Raw genomic sequence first — 19,028 nt, 5'->3', positions numbered from 1 at the left:
AAGCCCTCTGCCAAGTATGTTAGTCTGATGAATTAAAAAACTAAAATTTTTTACTATTTCTCTCTTCAGAACCTACTGATCTACTGAGGCTCAACCACAGCATATGAAAGAATAATGAAGAATAGAGGGTATCAAGGAGCATTGAGGGATAGAAGATCATCAAGTAAAAAGAGCATCCACCACAAAAGGTAGGGTTGAATGTCAAAGTGTAGAGAAAGCTTTGGATATCTTTAAGTTTGTTTTTGGTGCTTTGGTCAGTAAGCAATCAAGATGGAGAGAGATGCTATTCCAAAAAATGAAAGTCTGTAAGAACCAGTGTAGCTGAACCCATCCATTCATGATACCTTTAGACTTGCACAATACCATGGCATACAAGGTTTCTCCCAGGTGAATCAGTCATGAAAGCCAAAACTCACTGTGCAGGAGGATGTGATGGTGGTCCACCAAGTACTGAGTGGAGGGGCCCAAGGGCCCAAGGCTCTGAAAGGGGTTACTATGAGACCAGAAGACAACCCACACGTAGTAGCCTATGGAGGGTGATGACCGTGAGCCAGAACAGACTGACCCTCAGGAAGTAGGCCTCTGCTCACTGTGGTCCCCATTGTGGCAGCTCCCTCTGGACTGCACAGCTTCTTACCATTCTGGGTGGGGCAGTGGGATTATTTAACAGCAGATCAGGGAATGCATGCACAGGTAGCTGGTGCAGGTAGGCAAGGGGATTTCTGAAGAACTGGTTTTGAGCATGTGCAGTCCCTGGTCATGGTAGACCATGCTTCTACATACATCACATGTTCATAAAATGGCATCTAAGTCTTGCTCAGAGGCAGAGATCTTACATTTATAATGAGCAAAAGTGAAATTGGGTCAGATTTGGGAGCCTAATGCACATGCTCCTGAAAGGGGGCTTCCCCAGCTGTGGCAAAGTAGAAACTTGAGGTTAGCATCAAGATGGGTTCTTGCTTTTTCATTGGCTGGGAACTTTGTGGTTCACCACAGGGTGAGGGGGCCTTGGCTGCAGGCTGAAGTTTTTAGCAGCTTAGCTTCTTTGCAGGTGTTTGAAGTTACATTTTTCTGAAAATAAGCACAACTCAAGCAAAGATGGAAATTAGATAAAAATTTTTTGGGCAATCTTCTGGGTCAGACTTCATGCTGGTGACATTATAGGTACTAAATTGGTCAGGTCATCTTGACTAGCATTCAGTTATCAAGACATAGTGTGTTTTGCAAAAGTATTTGCATATTTTTTGCTTGTTGCTTAAACTTTCTAAGTTTAAAATTTTTTAAAGTTGTTTTGTATTTTAATCACAATTCATTAAAATGGATAAATTGTTTTGTAAAAGCATAAAGGCAGTGATAAAAATTATAAGGTAAAGATGTCATCTCAAAATAAAAATGTGAATATGGAGCATAAATCTGTATGTCCTCAGAAAAATAATTAATCAAGTGTAATGTGTTCATGTAAGCAGCCAAAAGAGAAAGCTGCAGATAAGAAGTACAATGAAAACTCAGATTAAAATGTGAAAATTTAATTTTCTAGAACTTTGTCAAATATATGCATGAAGCCATAGCTTCTCAGATACCATTTTCAAAGTACAGTGACCAATCAATTAAAATTTTTTTAGAACAGGAAAAAATCATGCTTTCCATAGTACATTTTTAAATCTAACAATTAAATCAAAGAAAGTACTGTGAAATTTTTGAGACTACATCCCTCAATAAAAAAGTACAGATCCTGCATTGCAAAAAAAAATCAAAAAGGTTGTATGCTAGTATAATTAATGCTGAGAGAGAAATAAATGTTATTTGCAAGCTACTATCTTAAAAATCACATAATACTGTTGGATGTTGCCTAATATCAAGGACATATGATTTTAAAAAGCAATTATTATTATGTGCCTACTAAATTTTAAGCACTTTTATTTGGCGATACCAATGATATACTAGGAACATGAGTACTTTCTTGGCAAGTAAGCTGTGCATAGATGAGAAAAAAGTAACGACTTTAAGTTTTGATCACCACTAAAAACTAATGCCACAGAAGAGATTTTTAAAATATTGTAGATGTTTATATTTGAGCTGAGCATACAGAATAGAAAAGGCGCTCTGAGAATGGCATGACAGACAGGCAGTATAGCATTGCTGGGTGGAAAAAGAGTTTGCTTTGAATACCAAAGCACAAACTGCTGTATTCATAGAAACATATTATTGGAAAAAGTTTCTTTCTTCATTCAGTGATAAAAGAAATAGTGAAAATTATGAACACAATTAAATTATTGTCAGTGGATGTGCTTCTTTTCAGTCTGTTGTGAAAAGAAACGGAAAGAGCTCTTAAGACTGGTTCTTCACTAAAGTCCTCTGGCTTCACCAGTTTTTTAAATGAAAATGATGTTTAAATATCATTTAAACAGGTACTTCACCAGTTTTTTAAATGAAAATGATGTTTAAATTTTTCTTCATGATTCTTATGCCAATAATTTCAATGGTTTATTCAAAGATGAATTTTAGTGATAAATTTAAATCTTGAAAAGACTTAAAAACTAAATATTATGACTTGATTTTGTTGCTGAAAACATGATACCAAGATTTAAAATAGGACTAACTTATGGAGAAAATGACTTAGGCCATGAATTTTGTTCTCACTTGTTACTTGATGATTTTCTTCATTAGTCAGAAGAAAAATTGATAATATAACATGGATATATTTTTACATCCTTATCTTAATGCTGCCACAAAAATACTTTCTGGGGCTAAATGCAGTATGGCAAATGGAAATAAGTCTATTTTCTACAAACTTCCAAATTATAACATTTTAATGTAATGTGGTTGTCAGTTTTTGTTTCTGAAGGAACATTGAAAATAATCTTTGATGTGAAATTCTTTCATAATGTTGGATCAATTTTTAATTTATTAGCCAGAGCTATCTAAATTTGCTGCCATCTGGTTTACCTGTAAGATAAACTCTGATTTCTTTAAGGTATTTATTTTTAGAAAAACAATTGTGGAAAGTCCATTTCTGCAAAAACATTATATGGAAAATAGCAAAGATGAAGGAAAAAAAACTTCTCTTTTTGACTATTTTACTGTATATGTTAATAAATATTTATTTAATATTGCATTATATTATATAAAACAGAAGTTTTATTACAAAAGAAAGAATTGGTTGGGGAAAACGACAATTCTAGTTCATTAGAAAGTTTTTCCCTTTTATAAAAAATCTTGGCTCCCTCATCAGTTCTTTCTGAACAGAAAGCCTACATCGTAGAAGCAGTGTCATCTAGGCAGCAGGGATGCTGTGGCAGATTGAGTTATGAATCTCAGATAAAACGTTCTCTTACTCTTAATCCCATTTCTCTGGGTGTGAATCCTTTATAAATAGGCCTTCTGAAGAGATTATTTTCAGTTAAGGTGTTGCCAACTGAAACAGGATGGGTCTGAACCCTATTACTGGAAGCTTTATAAAAAAAAGAACACCACGGGGAGGAGCTGGAACCCAGAAGGGAAGGGAGGGGGTATTGCCATGTGACAAGAAAGCCCAGGAACCCGAGGATTGCCATCCAGCCAGAATGACACGAACACCAGGAGAAACCAGGCCCTCTAGCCTCTGAAACTGCGAGTCCCTAAATTCTTGTTGTTAAGCAAACCCATTGTGTGGTATTTGTTTCAGGAGCCTGAGAAACCTCAGGTACAAATTGGAAGATCATTTATTTTGTCTGATTTCTTAATTACTAAATCTTATTTATATGGTACTGAATCAGAGACTTACAGATTTTGTCAGGGTTACTTTGTTGTTTTATTCAAGGTTTGTATGATTTTAATTTTGATATGGTGGACATGGTACTGCTCTAAATGATCTGTATATCTATTTCTTTAAAAAATTGAATGTGATAAACAAGCATTTTGGTTTCACAAACAGAAATCAATTCTAGGTAGACTTAAATTGAAGTGGTATTTATTTGGAAAAATTCATTCATTCCTTCCATTACTCAACAGATGTGCATTGAGTTTCTACCATATGCCCCATTCTGGGCTCTGGGAAGAAAAGGGGAACAAAGTAAAGTCCTGCTTTCAGGAAGTTTTTATTTCTATGAGGGGAGACAGACATTAAACAAACAACTATATAACATGTCAATTGGAGAAAATTGCTAAAAGGTGAATAAAGCAAGGTTCAGAGGTTGGGAAAAGTGAAAAATCCATGAATTAGGCTTGAACAGACCAGAACCATGGGACACTAAGCAGTTGTGTTCTTGACCAAAATAATCTGAGAAAGATGCTGCTAATTTGATGTCAGGGTCTATGCACACTGGGGTTGTGGACTTTGGCTGCTGCCACCACCATAGCCCTGCTTGTGTACCTTGCTTCAGAGTCAGAGGGACTCCTGATGGCTGACTCCAGGTCTTATGTCCATACTTGAGAGGGATTGTCTGCTTCCCTCTATCATCTTTAGTGGAATTGTGGTTCTGACACCCACCAATCTTGAGTTTCCCCCAATTTAGGATCACCAAGAAAAGTACAGGTAATCAAACTAAATTTGAATTTTAGATAAAAAATAAATAATTTTTTTAGTATAAATATGCTGAATTTAACTAGATTTTCTGTATTTATTTTTGCTAAATCTGGTAACCTTACTCCAAATAGGAAAGATGTTTGGATGCTATTGTGGATTGAACCATGTCCCCCAGAAAAGACATGTTAAAATTTTAATCCACATTCTTGTGGGTGTGAACCTATGTGTAAATAGGACTTTTGAAGATGCTGTTAATGTTTAAAGTGTGGACTCATTTGTGAATAGGATTTTTGAACATTTTGTTTATATGAGGTCAAAATGAGTCAGGTTGGGCCTTAAGCCATATGGCTAAAGTCCTTATAAGGAGAGAAAATCTAGACAGAGACACAGATGACTGAGTGGGAGAAGTAGAAGCCAGAAAAAGCCATGTGATGGAGGCACAGATGCAAGCCAAGGACTCCAAGGATTGCGTCAAGCCAGCACCAGAAGGTTTCAGACACTGGGAGAAAGCATGGCCTGTTGAGACATTGATTTTGGACTTCTAGACCCCCAGACCATGAGACAATAAATTCCCATTGTCATAACATACTTGGAAAACTAAGACAAATGTTGAGCAGCCCCAAACTACAAATGTACATTAAAAATGGTTAAATGTGAGGATTCAAGAAAGACCAATACATGAAGTTGTTATAATGCAGTGTATTCTGTGCTGTAATAGGGTTGAACATAAAGATCTTAGGAGAACATCTAAGAAATCATTTTTTGTTTCTGACTTGAGGGTGGATGGGCTTTTTGGTAAAGCTACAGAATGGGGGTGAATTTGAGCTGAGTTTTGAAAGGAGTAGGAGTTTGTCAAGTAAGATTAAAAAAAACAAGAGGGAAAGATTTTGCCAGTGGGAAGAACAACAACATGGACTAAGGCACAGAATCAAAAAATGACTGTCATGGGTTTGGTGTGGCTTGTGGGATGGGGTTATGTATGAGGGAAATGACTGGAGAAGGGTTTGGAGGAGGAACCTGAGGTGAGGTTGAGAAGGGTCTCATATAAAAGAAGAAACAGGGATCTTTTGGATACTTTTGAATCAGAGCTAGCTCTATGTGAAGAGCTGCTATTTATGAAATATATGTTGGTTTTATATGTTGTTAAATTATCTGGAGTCCCCAAGAGAAAAATAATTACATTAAGTCACTCAGTTATTAAAAGTGTGCTTTTTGGGTGAGAAGAGCCCTGGTTCGCAGGAGCTCTGAAGGGTGGCATAAAACCAAAACAAATTGTAAATGAGGGAAGTGAGTTACAGCACTGGTGTCAGTGCGTGGTGAAAACCAGTGAGGCAACAACAGCAGTGCCTTTGGAGCAACACACTGAGGTGAGATTTAGGCGGGGTGAAAATGAATGTAAGGCAGAAAAGAAACCTCTGAGGTGACAAGTGAGTGAAAGTGTATAAGATGTGTTGCAAGTTAATGAGGTTTTGAGTGAATAAGTATAATGAATTTCCAGGAGTTTTCCTTCAACAGCTCATTTCTATACTTTCCCCAGGCAACTTACAGAAGTAAAGCTGAATTCTTGAAATTAAATCATAGGTTTTAATCAAAGAGCAAGAGTGTTGTAGTGGAATGAACAGCAACTGTTTTATTATCTTGGGATATTTTTATTCAGGGAAAAGACTTCTGTGGATTTAGGTAATTATTTGTCCTTGGTTCTTTTGGGAATATTGGTTGGGAATTTTTAAATAGCTACACATGCCAAGACAAACTCACTTGTCACCCAATTGGCTTGTAGATTGAAAACTTCAATCAAATAGGAGTATAATCTCAGAATTTTTCCCATGGTCCAAAATAATTTTCACTCGGTCAGCTTTTGTCTCACCCAATTGTCATCTCATTGATTTTTTTTTAATAATTCATAAAAGAACATTTTTATAATTGTACAACTAACTATAGTCCAGTGTTTATAATAGGATTCATTGTGCTGTACAGTCCTATGTTTTATCTTTTAATTTTTATTCTAGTGACATACATGCCATCTAACATTTCCCCTTTTAACCACAGTCATATATATAATCCAGTGCTATAAATTATGCTCACAATGTTGTGATACCATATTCATCATCCATTTCCCAAACTTTACAATCAACCCAAATAGATATTCTGTAGAAGTTAATCATCAATTCACCATTCTCTAAAGCCAATCTATCTCCTGGTAACTTATATTCTAGATTCTATCCCTATGAGCTTGCTTTTTATAATTTCTTCATAACAGTGAGATCATACAATATTTGTCCTTTTGTTTCTGGCTTATTTCACTCAATGTATGTCCTCAAGGTTCTTCCATGTTGTTGCATGCATCAGTGCATCATTCCTTCTTACAGGTGAATAATATTTCATTGTATGTATATACCACATTTTGTTTATCTATTCATCCATTGATGGACACTTAGGTTGCTTCCATCTTTTGGCAATTGTGAATATTGCCGTTATGAACATCAGTGTGCAAATGTCTGTTCAAATCCTTGCTTTCAGTTCTTCTGGGTATATGCTTAGTAGTGGGGTTGCTGGATCATATGACAATTCTATACTTAGCTTCCTGAGGAACTGTGAAGCTGTCTTCCTCAGTGACTGCAACATTTTACATTCCCACCAGTAATGAATGAGTGTTCCTATTTCTCCACATCCTTTACAACACTTGTACTTTCTGCTGGTGGCCATTCTAGAAGCTTTGAAATGATATCTCAGTGTGGTTTTGACTTGCATTTCCTTAATAACTAGTGGTGTTGAGCATCTTTTGAAGAGCATCTTAGCCATTTGTATTTTCTTTTTGGAGAAATGTTTACTCAAGGCTTTTGTCCATTTTTAAATTGGGTTATGTGTCTTTTTGTGGTTGAGTTGCAGGATTTCTTTACATATTCTGGATATTAAACTGTTATCAGATATGCACTTTGCAAATATTTTCTCCCATTGAGTAGGTTGTCTTTTCACTTTCATAACAAAGTCCTTTGATGCACAGAAGTTTTTTTTTTTTTTAATTTTGAGGAGGTCCCATTCATCTACTTTATTTCTTTTTTGCTTGTGCTTTAGTTATAAAGTCTAAGCAATCATTACCTACTAAAGATCTTGAAGATAAGCTTCCCTACATTTTCTTCTAGGAGTTTTATAGTCCTGGTCCAAAATAATCTTTGATCCATTTTGAGTTAGTTTTTGTATAAGATGTGAGAAAGTGGTCCTCTTTCATTCTTTTGCATATTAATATACAGTTCTCCCGCACCATTTGTTGAAGAAACTATTCTGTTTCAATTGGATGGAATTGACAGCTTTGTCAAAAATTAAATTGACCATAGGTGTGAGGATCTATTTCTGAACTCTTAATTCAATTCCATTCCATTGGTGGATATATGAATCTTTATGCTAGTGCATGCTGTTTTCACTGCCATAACTTTGTAATATGCTTTAAAGTCAGGAAGTGTGAGTCCTCTGACTTCACTCTTCTTTTTCAAAATGGTTTTGGTTATTGGCGGTCCTTTACCCTTCCAAATAAATTTGAAATTGGCTTTTCCATTTCTGCAAAGTAGTTTGTTGGAATTTTGATTGGGATTGTGTTGAATCTGTAAATCAATTTGGGTTGAATTGCCATCTTAACAATATTTTGTCTTTCAGTCCATGAGCATGGAATGTCCTTCCGTTTATTTAGTTCTTTTTTTTCTTTTAACAATGTTTTGTAGTTTTCTGTGTACAAGTTCTTTACATTCTTCGTTGAATTTATTCCTAGATATCTGATTCTTTTAGTTGCTATTGTAAAAAATATTTTTCTTCATTTCCTCCTCAGATTGCTCATTACTAGTGTACAGAAACAGTGCTGATTTTAGCACTGTTGATAATCTTGTGTCTCACCACTTTGCTGAACTTGTTTATTAGCTTTAGTAGCTTTGTTGTAGGTTTTTCAGGACTCTTTCTATATAGGATCATGTCATCTGCAAATACCGAAAGTTTTACTTCTTCCTTTCCAATCTGGATGCCTTTTATTTCTTTTTCTTTCCTAACTGCTCTAGCTAGAATATCTAGCACAATGTTGAATAACAGTGGGCATTCTTGTCTTGTTCCACATCTTCAAGGGAAAGCTTTACGTCTTTCACCATTGGGTATGATGTTAGCTGTGGGTGTTTCATGTACGCCCTTTAGCATGTGGAGGAAGATTTCTTCTATTCCTATTTTTTAGAGTGTTTTTATCAAGAAGGATTCTGGATTTTATCAAATGTCTTTTCTGCATCAATCCAGATGACCATATGGTTTTCCCCTCTGATTTGTCGATGTTGTGTATCACATTGATTGATTTTCTTGTGTTGGACCAACCTTGCATACCTGGGATAAGACCCACTTGATCATGGTGTATAATTCTTTCAATGTGTTGTTGGATTTGATTTGCAAGTATTTTTTGAGGATTTTTGTATCTGTATTCATTAAAGAAATTGGTCTTTAATTTTCTTTTCTTGTAGTGTCTTTCTCCAGCTTTGGTATTAGGGTGGTGATGGCCTCATAGAATGAGTTAGGTAGTGTCTTGGGCTTTTCTTTGTTGGGAGGTCTTGGATGACTGATTCTATCTCTTGTAATTATTCTGCTGAGGTCTTTTATTTCTTCTAGAGTCAGTGTAGGTTGTTCATATGTTTCTAGGAATCTGTTCATTTCATCTAAGTTGTCTAATTTGTTGGTATACAGTTGTTCATTGTATCCTCTTATAATCTTTAGTATTTCTGTGGGGTCATTAGTAATGTCATACCCCTATCCTTTCTTGTCAATTTTGTTGATTTTCTCAAAGAACCAACTTTTGGTTTTGTTAATGCGAGTTCTTTTTTTAATTCTCGGTTTCATTTATTTCTGCTCTAATCTTTGTTATTTCCTTCCTTCTGTTTGCTTTGGGATTAGTTTGCTGTTCTTTTGTTCTTTTTCTAGTTACTCCAGCTGTGCAGTTAGATCTTTGATTTTGGCTTCTCCTTCCTTCTTAATGTAGGCATTCAAGGCTATAAATTTCCCTGTCAGCACTGCTTTCTGTACATCCCATAAGTTTTGATATGTTGTGTTCTCATTGTCATTGGTCTCAAGATATTTACTGATTTCTCTTGCAATTTCTTCTTTGACCCACTGATTGTTTAAGAGTGTGTTGTTCAACCTCCACTTATTTGTGAATTTTCCAATTCTTTGCCTGTTACTGACCTCTAGTTTCATTCCATTATGGTCAGAAAGGGTTCTTTGCATAATTTCAATTGTTTTTTAGAGTGAAACTTTTAGGACTTCTATATCCATGATGATTTTCTTTTTTTTTCTTTTTTTTCTTTTTTTGTTATGCTTGATCCAGGAATAATTGAGATAAATAGGTTGAAGCCTGTCAGTATGATGGCGGATATATATCAATTTGTTCCTGAAATTTTATCATTTTTGCTTCATAAATTTTGAGGCTAGTTTATTAGGGGTGCTTAAATATACGTATGTTTTAAACTGTTAAATCTATTTGATAAATCAAGCCCTTAATCATTGTGTAATGATATTCTCTATTCTTATGCTATTTCTCTATTTTATCTGATATTAACATAGCCAGACACACTTTATTTTGATTAACATTTCCCTGATAGGTCATTTTCTACCATTTTATTTCTAAATTTTGCATGTCCTTCTATTTTTGGTGTGCTACTTATAAGCAGCATTATCTGTCAATCTTTACCTTTTATTTTTTCAATTTAGTATATTTATTTTTATCATAATTATTGATATATTTTGACCTAAATCTACCAATGTTAACAATTTAGTACTTCAATTTGTTTCTTTTTTTCTTTTCTTTTTTCTCAATTTTTAAAATTAGCAAAGTTATAGGTATACAGGAAAAATATGCACAAAGTACAGAATTTCCCATATATCCCCCCATAGTTTTCCTTATTAATATTTTGCATTAGTGTAGTATTTTTGTTACAGTTGATGAAACAGTATTCTTATATTATTAACTACAGTCCATAGGGTTCACTCTTTGCATTGTACAGTTCTCTGTTTTGTTTTTAAATTTTTAATTCTGGCAGCATATATACAACCTAAAACTTCCCATTTATCCTCTTTCAAATACACAATTCATTGTTGTTAATTACAGTCACAATGTTGTGCTCTATGTTTCTTTTTTAACCCAGTCTTACTTTAAAGTTTGGAGTTGTTACTTATACATGTCTCCTAATAAGATACAAATTTAGCACTCTAAGTTCAAAATAGAGATTTTACAGTTTTCTGCATTTGAATTCTCTAGTTCCTCCAGGGTTTTTCTTGGCCAAGAATTATACAGGGTTAGTAGATTTACATATTGTCAACATTGGAAACTTTTTCTTAGACTCAATATTTAAACTATAGCTTCTGTGACCTACAATTTGTGTACTTTGATACAACTGATTCTCTGAGGTTGCTTACAGTTACATATATTTAGACTTACAGTCAGTATGGTTTGTTTTACATGTGGCACTTTAAACAAAGGGTGTCATTCCTCTAAAGGCATTTTTTTCCCTACATTTTTAGGTTAAACTTTAAAGTTTAAAGAAAAAGAGGTATAAGTGATCCTTATTTCACATGGCAAAGAAATGGAAATTATTATCTGCAAATTCTCTAACCCCATTTGGAGTAACATTTATGGCTTCTCAAAATTTTTGGTGTAGTTTAGATGCACAAAACCTTCTCAGGTCAGAGTGTCCACAAGTTCTGCAACACATTTTGTAGATCCCTATCTGGGCCTTTTCAACCTCATGGCAATATTGGATTTCACCACCAGGAGAAAAGACTAGCTTGTTGTTCCCAAAAAGCCTTAAGTGTTGCCATCCATTAACTTGGTGAATTTTCCCATTTTTGATGGTTTGGTACTTGACCCTGAAATCTGATTTGCAAGCCTTCAAAGAGTAGACCCTTTTCTCAGGAGTGAACTCACTTGAGCAGCTTCTCTCAGGACTGGTGTTTTAAAGTAGATTGTCTGTTATGTTTATTTATTAAGAAAATGTTACTGTCATAGAAACTAGGTTACCCTAAATATGCATGAGTTGCACATTTTTAAAATCCCTTCAATCAGAAAATGTTTATTGTGAGTATATGTGTCAGACTTTGCCTGGGTATAATGGAGGAGTATGTGATAAATAAATCTGATTATTCCTGCTTTCTCAGAGCATATATCCATAGTAAGACAACTTGTTAATTTACTATGAAAATTTACTATGCAGGAATGAGAATTTCCAATCCATAAGGTTCTTATATTCTCCCTCCCTGTGGGCACATCAGTATAATCAGCAGGCATTTAGTGTGTCTGGGTTTAGAAAAAAGACTTTGCTTATACAATAGCTATTAGCTAACACATATGGATAACAATATGGATTATCCTATAGTTTTGCCATTTATTCATGGTCATTGTCAATACATACCTTAATCACCCTATGAAATTGAGAAACTCTTTTGTTAGATACCTAGTGAAAACCTAGTCTTTCATCAGAATTTGTTTTGATCTTTTTGTTACGAGTTGGTCTTAAACAATAAGATTAAATCTCAAGAAAGAATTTTCTTTCCTATTTTTCCATTTTGTGGGGGAGTACCTTACTATAGATTCCAAAACAAATTTTGTTTAATTGTTTTCTTTATCACTCCAAAAGTGCTTGTAATTTGCTCTTACTTCACAATAAATGTTTCAAATGTTACTGTAATTTTAATTTAATTTGAATTACTTTGGTCTTTCTAATTTATTTTTGTCTTTAAATTTTGATAAGCTGCTAGAGAGCTTGGTGGATATAGTGAGTTCTTGGTGTACCCATCTTCTGATAAATAATTTGCAAATAGGATACTTTTATATATGAACCATAATTTGCAGTTTATTCCAGTTCATACATTCATCTCAGACACTAAATATATAGGATATTTGGCATGGCCAGAGTCTTGTTTACAGGTCAGTTGTTGTCCAACTAGCCATATGTATATCTTGACCAGTATTATAATACGGAAATAGATATTAATTTAAGAATATTCACATTAACTAAGGCTTTGACAACTGTGGTAAAATTAATCTTAGGAATATTCTGTCATTATTTCAATAATTTTTAGAGTTTAAACTTCATTTCAATGTTGTTTACCTCGATAGTATCATATTTGTATTCCTTAAGTTTATCTAATTAAAAAAAAATAGGTGTACCAGAAGGTAAGGAAACAAAATTGGCTATAAACATAACATGACATTTCTGACATACTATCTGTTTTTAGTTAGGTTAAAATATATATATATAAAAACCTTTGACATAGAGCAAATGGTGTTTTATTTTATTCAACTGAAATCAAGGGCTGAACTGTTAAAGGAGAAACTTTGACAGACCATCAGATTAGTTGGCTCTGTCAGAGGCTGCTCTACAACTGGGTGAAAAGCCTGATATATTGACTGAAATGAGGTCCTAAAGTACACATGGAAACAGATATAGTTGAACTAAAGGTTGTCAAGACTTGATGGCTAAACTCATGAACTTCCAAAGTAACTTGTGGATAAAAGTAATTTTTCTTCAAAATGGACTTATTGTATATATCTAACTTTAGCATCGAATTAAAAGCAAAATTGTTTTATTCTTTGCATGAATGAAATGGAAAAAGCAAATGATGGAATTTCATATAATGGAAAGCTTTATGATAGGAATGACATTGGGATTGGTTTCCCTCATTTGAATAGTTTCTCAAGACGTTGCAGAGGAAAAAACAAAACAAAACATAACAAGCAAGTAAAGCCTTACTTGGACAATTCAGAATGCTGAAAAAGCAAAACAGTCTTGATAATGCTAGGAAGCTGCATAGAACGTCTGCATATTCTGCTGGGGGTTATTTAACTCAACCTTGACTTTCTCAGCCTCAATCCTGTTTTACTATCTCTGCTGATGCTTTATTGGTAAACTATGCTCTTAAAATTCAGTTTAAATGTAATCACTTGGTCAGAAAATGTAGGCAAAACAGCGCTGGATGCCATGAAATGCAGAGATGGATTGGTAGTAAACCTATCACGAATTGTAGAGCTGTTTTCAGTCCAGACAGACTGAGTGGAGTGAATTCTCAAGTTGCCACTTGCAAGATGAACAGAACTGGGGCTCAAAGTAGTGAACATTCTCACTATTTGCCCTCTTATCCTTTATGTAAAACACCCATATTTACACTGAAATGACTATTTGGAGATATGTTTTGTGTGTGTGTGTGTGTGTGTATCTGTGAAATAGTAGATTGATTAAAATAAAATTGAAACAGAGGGAAGGAGCTTAAATATTTATCATTGGGTAAGTATCTGTTTGATTTCAGGAAGATTGTAATATATGTCCTGTTCAAAGGGTAGAGAGATTAATGCTTTCTGATTTGGGTTTACAAAAAGAGATTTGTGGGTAGAAGTTTTGCACTGTGAAAAGAATCTTTAATGCTCTATCAAATTAGCCCCTTAGTCACTCTGAACTTCAGTTTCTTGCTTTCTGTCATTTAATTTCCTAGGGAGAGTCAATTCATTTTAAATGTATGACTGTTGTCTATATCCTTCTTTTGCCAAATGTGTCTTCTGTGAATCTGGGAGAAAGTCCCCTGCCCTCCCCTTGCATGCACATATTTATCCCATATTTATCCCATTTTTATATGGCATCTTCCAGTTCAGAGACTTGAAGCACAGTTGTCAGATGGGGAAACTAGCCAAACCATCTAAGCTCCATTTACTGTGGGAAACTGAGGACAGAATACTCATGAGAAACATTTGGTAGTAAAGATGAACTCCACCTGTTCTGAATGTTTCCAGTCTCAAAAAGCACTGAGATTGGAAGAGGTTGATGAACACTATACGAAAGAACCCCAAATGTTAGTAAAAATATTGAAATAAAATGGAAGTGTCCAAGAATATATAGATTTTTGAGATGAAAATAACTGTGATGAATAAAGCAAAGAAGCAGGATCTGTGACATGATTGAGCAGATGAGTATGAAAGTACACCACATTTGAAAGAAGGGAGAAAGTTGATTTTCCTGAGACTTAGCAAGAGCATAAGATGGGGTGTAGGATTGTGGAGATGGACAAAATGAGAGAGCAAGGCAAGTTCTTCCCCATACCTGAAGCTTCAAAACACTTCCTAGAAAACTAGCAGAGTGATGAAAATGAGTCTTGGGGTCACTTTAGGATATGACTGTGGATTCACTTCTGCTTTATTGTAAGACACAGACATCAGCGACTAAGTGGGTACCATGTAACAGGGATTCAGAGGATGCTGAAAGAGTTCAGAAGGGATATAATACTAGGAAGTGGAATGGATATGAAACTCTCCAATAGCTTGGATCTTCTATTCTTACATGTGATTGGCCTTTTGGATCTGCATTGAAATCTAATGAACAGAGTTGGTAGGCTTCATTCAGATACAGCATTTTAACTTTGATCATAAATTACTCCTATTTGTGCTTTTTAATAATTTATTGAGAAATAAACATATATGCAGGAAAATGATAACTTTCAAAGTACAATTTAACAAGTAGTTATAGAGCAATTTCAAAGTATGGTATGGGTTACGGTTCCACAATTTCAGTTATTTCCTTCTAGCTGTTCTAATACACTAGAGACTAAAAATAAATATCTATATAATGATTAATTAGTTGTAATCATTTGTTAAATCCTATCTTCTCTGTTGCATCTCCTCCTTCGTATTTGATCATTCTCTCAGTCTTCAAGGATATTTGGACAATGACCGTTCTAACGCCTTCATATTGAAAAAGGGGCATTGACATTATGGGTAGGGGGATGCAACTGGTTGACGTTCTTAGAGAGACCAGTACATCTGGGTTTCAGAGCTTATCCATCATAGGAACAAACTGGAGGTTTTAAGTTTCTGAAAAATAAACTTAGTGAGTGAAACTTTTAAGGAGTCTCAAATATAGCCCTGGGTATTCTTTAGGGTTTTTAGGAATACTGTTGGTTGGGGCAGGACATACCATGGCAATTGGCAATATCTAGCTTAAACTTGCATAAGAGTAACCTCCATAACAGCCTCTTGACTCTGAAATCTTTTAGCCGCTGAAACCTTATTTTGTTGCCTTTCTTTTCCCCTTTTTCGTCATGAAGACATTCCATTCCCATGATGCCAGGACCAATTTCATCCCTGGGACTCATGTCCTACATTGCCAGGGGGACTTACACCCCTGGAAATCATGTCCCATGTAGAGTGGAGAGTAATGAGTTTATTTGCAGATTTGGGCTTGGAGAGAGAAAGGCCACATCTAAGTGAGAAAAAAAAGAGGTTCTCTGGAAATGACTCGTAGGCATAACTATAGATAGACTTAGCTTACCAGTTACCAAAATAAGTTTCATAAGAGCAATTATCAAGATTGACGGCTTGGCTTATTCAATTGGGAGTGACTAATGCTTAAGAAAGTATCAGCAATTTCCTAGGTGGAGAAGTTTAAAAGTTCCATATTTTTTATCTAGTTCCTCAAGGGATTTTATAATACTTTTTGATATCTGTCCAACATACACATACTCTAGAATGTATCAGGTATTACATTAAACTATATACAATTACAAGATCTCATTCCCTATTCTAGGCTCCATGTGTTTAGGTTGTTTAAATAAACTGGCCAAGTTAGATTGTGTGCTACAGAAAATTTAAATTTTGAATATAGTAAACATCTCTTCCTTTGGTTTCAAACAGAAGGTGAATTTTAAAAATACAGACAATATCATCCTTTGCCTTGTGCTCTGATTTATCTTAGTCCCAACCAGGCCAGCTTTTTTCATATCTCTAATTGAAGTCTGATCTCTGTTTCTACTTCTTTAACAGTTGCTGGATGGAGTAATGCTGACTTTCCAAGCTGCAGAACTCTAACTCTGAGTCTTAGGTGTCACACAGTTACCCAAAATTCCAGGGAAATACCAGATTATACACATAGAGCACAACATCTCAAAATTTAGAAATAATACTCAAGAATTGATATAACTGCTATAAGAACTTATAATCAAGGCCCTAATTTTCTTATAAGTGTTTTCTAAAGGAAACCATACAATATTTGTCCTTATGTTTCTGTCTTGTTTTGCTCAACATATTTTCCTCATGTTTCATTGACCCCATTGCATGTTTCATGACTTCATTCCTTTCTGTAGCCATACAATATTCCATCATCTGTCTACACCTCTGTTCTCCCTTCTGCTGCTCAGTCAATGTACCCTTCAGCTACCTGCAACCATTTGCTAATGTGAATAATGCTGCCATAAACACCAGTCTGAAAATATCTATTCAAGTCCCTGCTTTCAGTTCTTCTGAGTATATTCCTAGTAACAGTCTTGCCTAATCATGTGGCAACCCTACATTTGGTCTCCTGTGGAATTGCTACATTACCTTCCAGAGGGGCTGCACCAATCTGCTACCCTACCAACATTGAAGAGTTATACCTCTCTCTTCATATTTTCTCTTGCATGTAAATCTTTCTGTTTATTTATATATTTATTTATTTTGAATCAGCAGATTTTGTTGAGATACATTCACATCACATATATTCTACCCAAAATAAACAATGTCTCACAGTATCCTAGTTAATTGTACTATCATCATCTCTCTTGATTTTAGACAATTTTCATTGCTTCAAAGATAAAAATAACAGACAGATACCCCCACACCAAAGTGAAAACCCACAATACCCCATAATTTTTATCCTGCCCCATTCATTTAACCCTAGTATTAGTGTGGTAGTAGTAAGGCATTTCTGTTAAATATGGTCCACAGCATGTAACAAGTAGTTTTCCCCATATACCACTCTATTATTAACTCCTTGTACCAGTGTCATACCCCTGAAGTAGTTCACGTATGAACTTATTTTGTACTGCTAATTGGTGAGGTATATGACTTTAAACAACCCTTTTCAATCATATTTACCTTCAAAATGGCACTATTACTTATATTCCCAGTAATGAACTACCATCACCTCTATCCATTCCCATACATTTGAGTTCAAACTCATTAACAAGTCTGTACCTATTAGGTAACTGATCCCCCTTCTCTAGCTTCTGTCTATCTCTAGGTCCCCTATATTCTTATATTTTAAGACTCTGAGTTTACCTTTTCTGGAGGGTTCATATTAGTAGAATCATACAATATCTACCCTTTTGTGTTTGGCTTATTCCATTCACCATTATGTCCTCAAGGTTTATCCATGTAGTCACATGCTTCAGGACTTTATTGTATGCATATACCACATTTTGTTTATCCACTCGTCTGATGATGGACACTTGGATTGTTTCCATCTTTTGGCAATTGTGGATAATGCCTCTATGAACACTGGTGTGAGAATGTGTGCTCATGTCACTGCTTTCAGATCTCCTGGGTATATACTCAGTGGTGGAATTGCTGGATCATAAGGCAACTCTATAGTAAGTTTTCTGAGGAATTGCCAAACTGTCTTCCACAGTGGCTGCACCGTTATACATTCCCACCAGCAGTTAATAAGTGTTCCAATTTCTCTACATCCTCTTCAACACTTGTAGTTTCCTGTTTGTTTAAAGGCAGCCGTTCGTATAGGTGTGAGATGCTATCTCATGGTAGTTTTGAGTTGCATTTCTCTAATAGCTAATGAAGATGAACATCTTTTCATGTGCTTTTTAGTCATTTGTATTTCCTCTTCAGAAAAATGTCTATTCATAGCCTTTGCCCATTTTGTAATTGGATTGTTTGGTCTATTGTTGTTGAGTTGTAGGATTTCTTTATATATATATATATATATATACTTTTTTTTAAAGCTACATGGCATTTATTGCAAATAGAAAATATGAGATATAAGAAGCTGACCTGGAACCCATGCCCACTCCAGGCTGGGGACTGGGCACAGTCTCTATTCACCCAACACCAGGCCCTGGGACTGGAGGCCCAATGCAGTCCTCTAGAGGATGGAAGGGCCCCCAGCACTGAGGTACTTACATCTTCATTCCCCACAAGTACAACTCCCCAGGAGCACCGGACCCCCACACAGACCCAAGCCTGGAGCGAAAGGAATGGAGAGAGGCAGGCAGCAGCCACAGCACAAGGTGGAGCATGGCCCATACCCTGAATAAACATCCTCTCAGGAGAGGATTCCCTGCCCACCCATCTGAGGGGCAACCCCACCAGTGATGGGGAGGATGGACTGCTTACAGTGGGGCAGGATTAAGGCCAGCCAGGCTAGTGGGTAACACTCTGGGCAGCCAGCACGGCCAGCATGTTCTGCAGGAAGGTCAGGGTTGTCATGGTCTGTCACATTGTGGTCCATCTCTGTCTTCTGGTGGATCACCTTATTCACCACTGTGTCCGCCTCACCCATGGTGCTGCGCGTGCCCACGTGCCCACTGTGAAGATGAGTCACCTCTTCCAGGCCACCTTGAGGAGTTCCAGGACCTTGCAGCCCTTGGCATGGTGGGGAAACTTCCTGGCTGTGAATGGCTTTCCAGGATAGGGATGCTCAGTTCCCAGGATGCTGTGAGGAATGGTGTAATGAGTATTGTCCCACAGCCTCTTATCAGA

General features: G+C 35.8%; 1 pseudogene; it reads right to left on the bottom strand.

Annotated features, from left to right (window-relative positions):
* Nucleotides 1-230: 230 nt before the first annotated feature.
* On the bottom strand, nt 231-18,828 carry LOC119507715 (annotated as a pseudogene).
* Between the last annotated feature and the right edge of the window lie 200 nt (nt 18,829-19,028).

This window comes from Choloepus didactylus, chromosome 13 (assembly GCF_015220235.1).
Source record: "Choloepus didactylus isolate mChoDid1 chromosome 13, mChoDid1.pri, whole genome shotgun sequence".
NCBI classification, from domain to species: domain Eukaryota; kingdom Metazoa; phylum Chordata; class Mammalia; order Pilosa; family Megalonychidae; genus Choloepus; species Choloepus didactylus.
The sequence above is the reverse complement of the archived record's forward strand: the minus strand, read 5'-3'. Positions and strand labels throughout refer to the sequence as shown.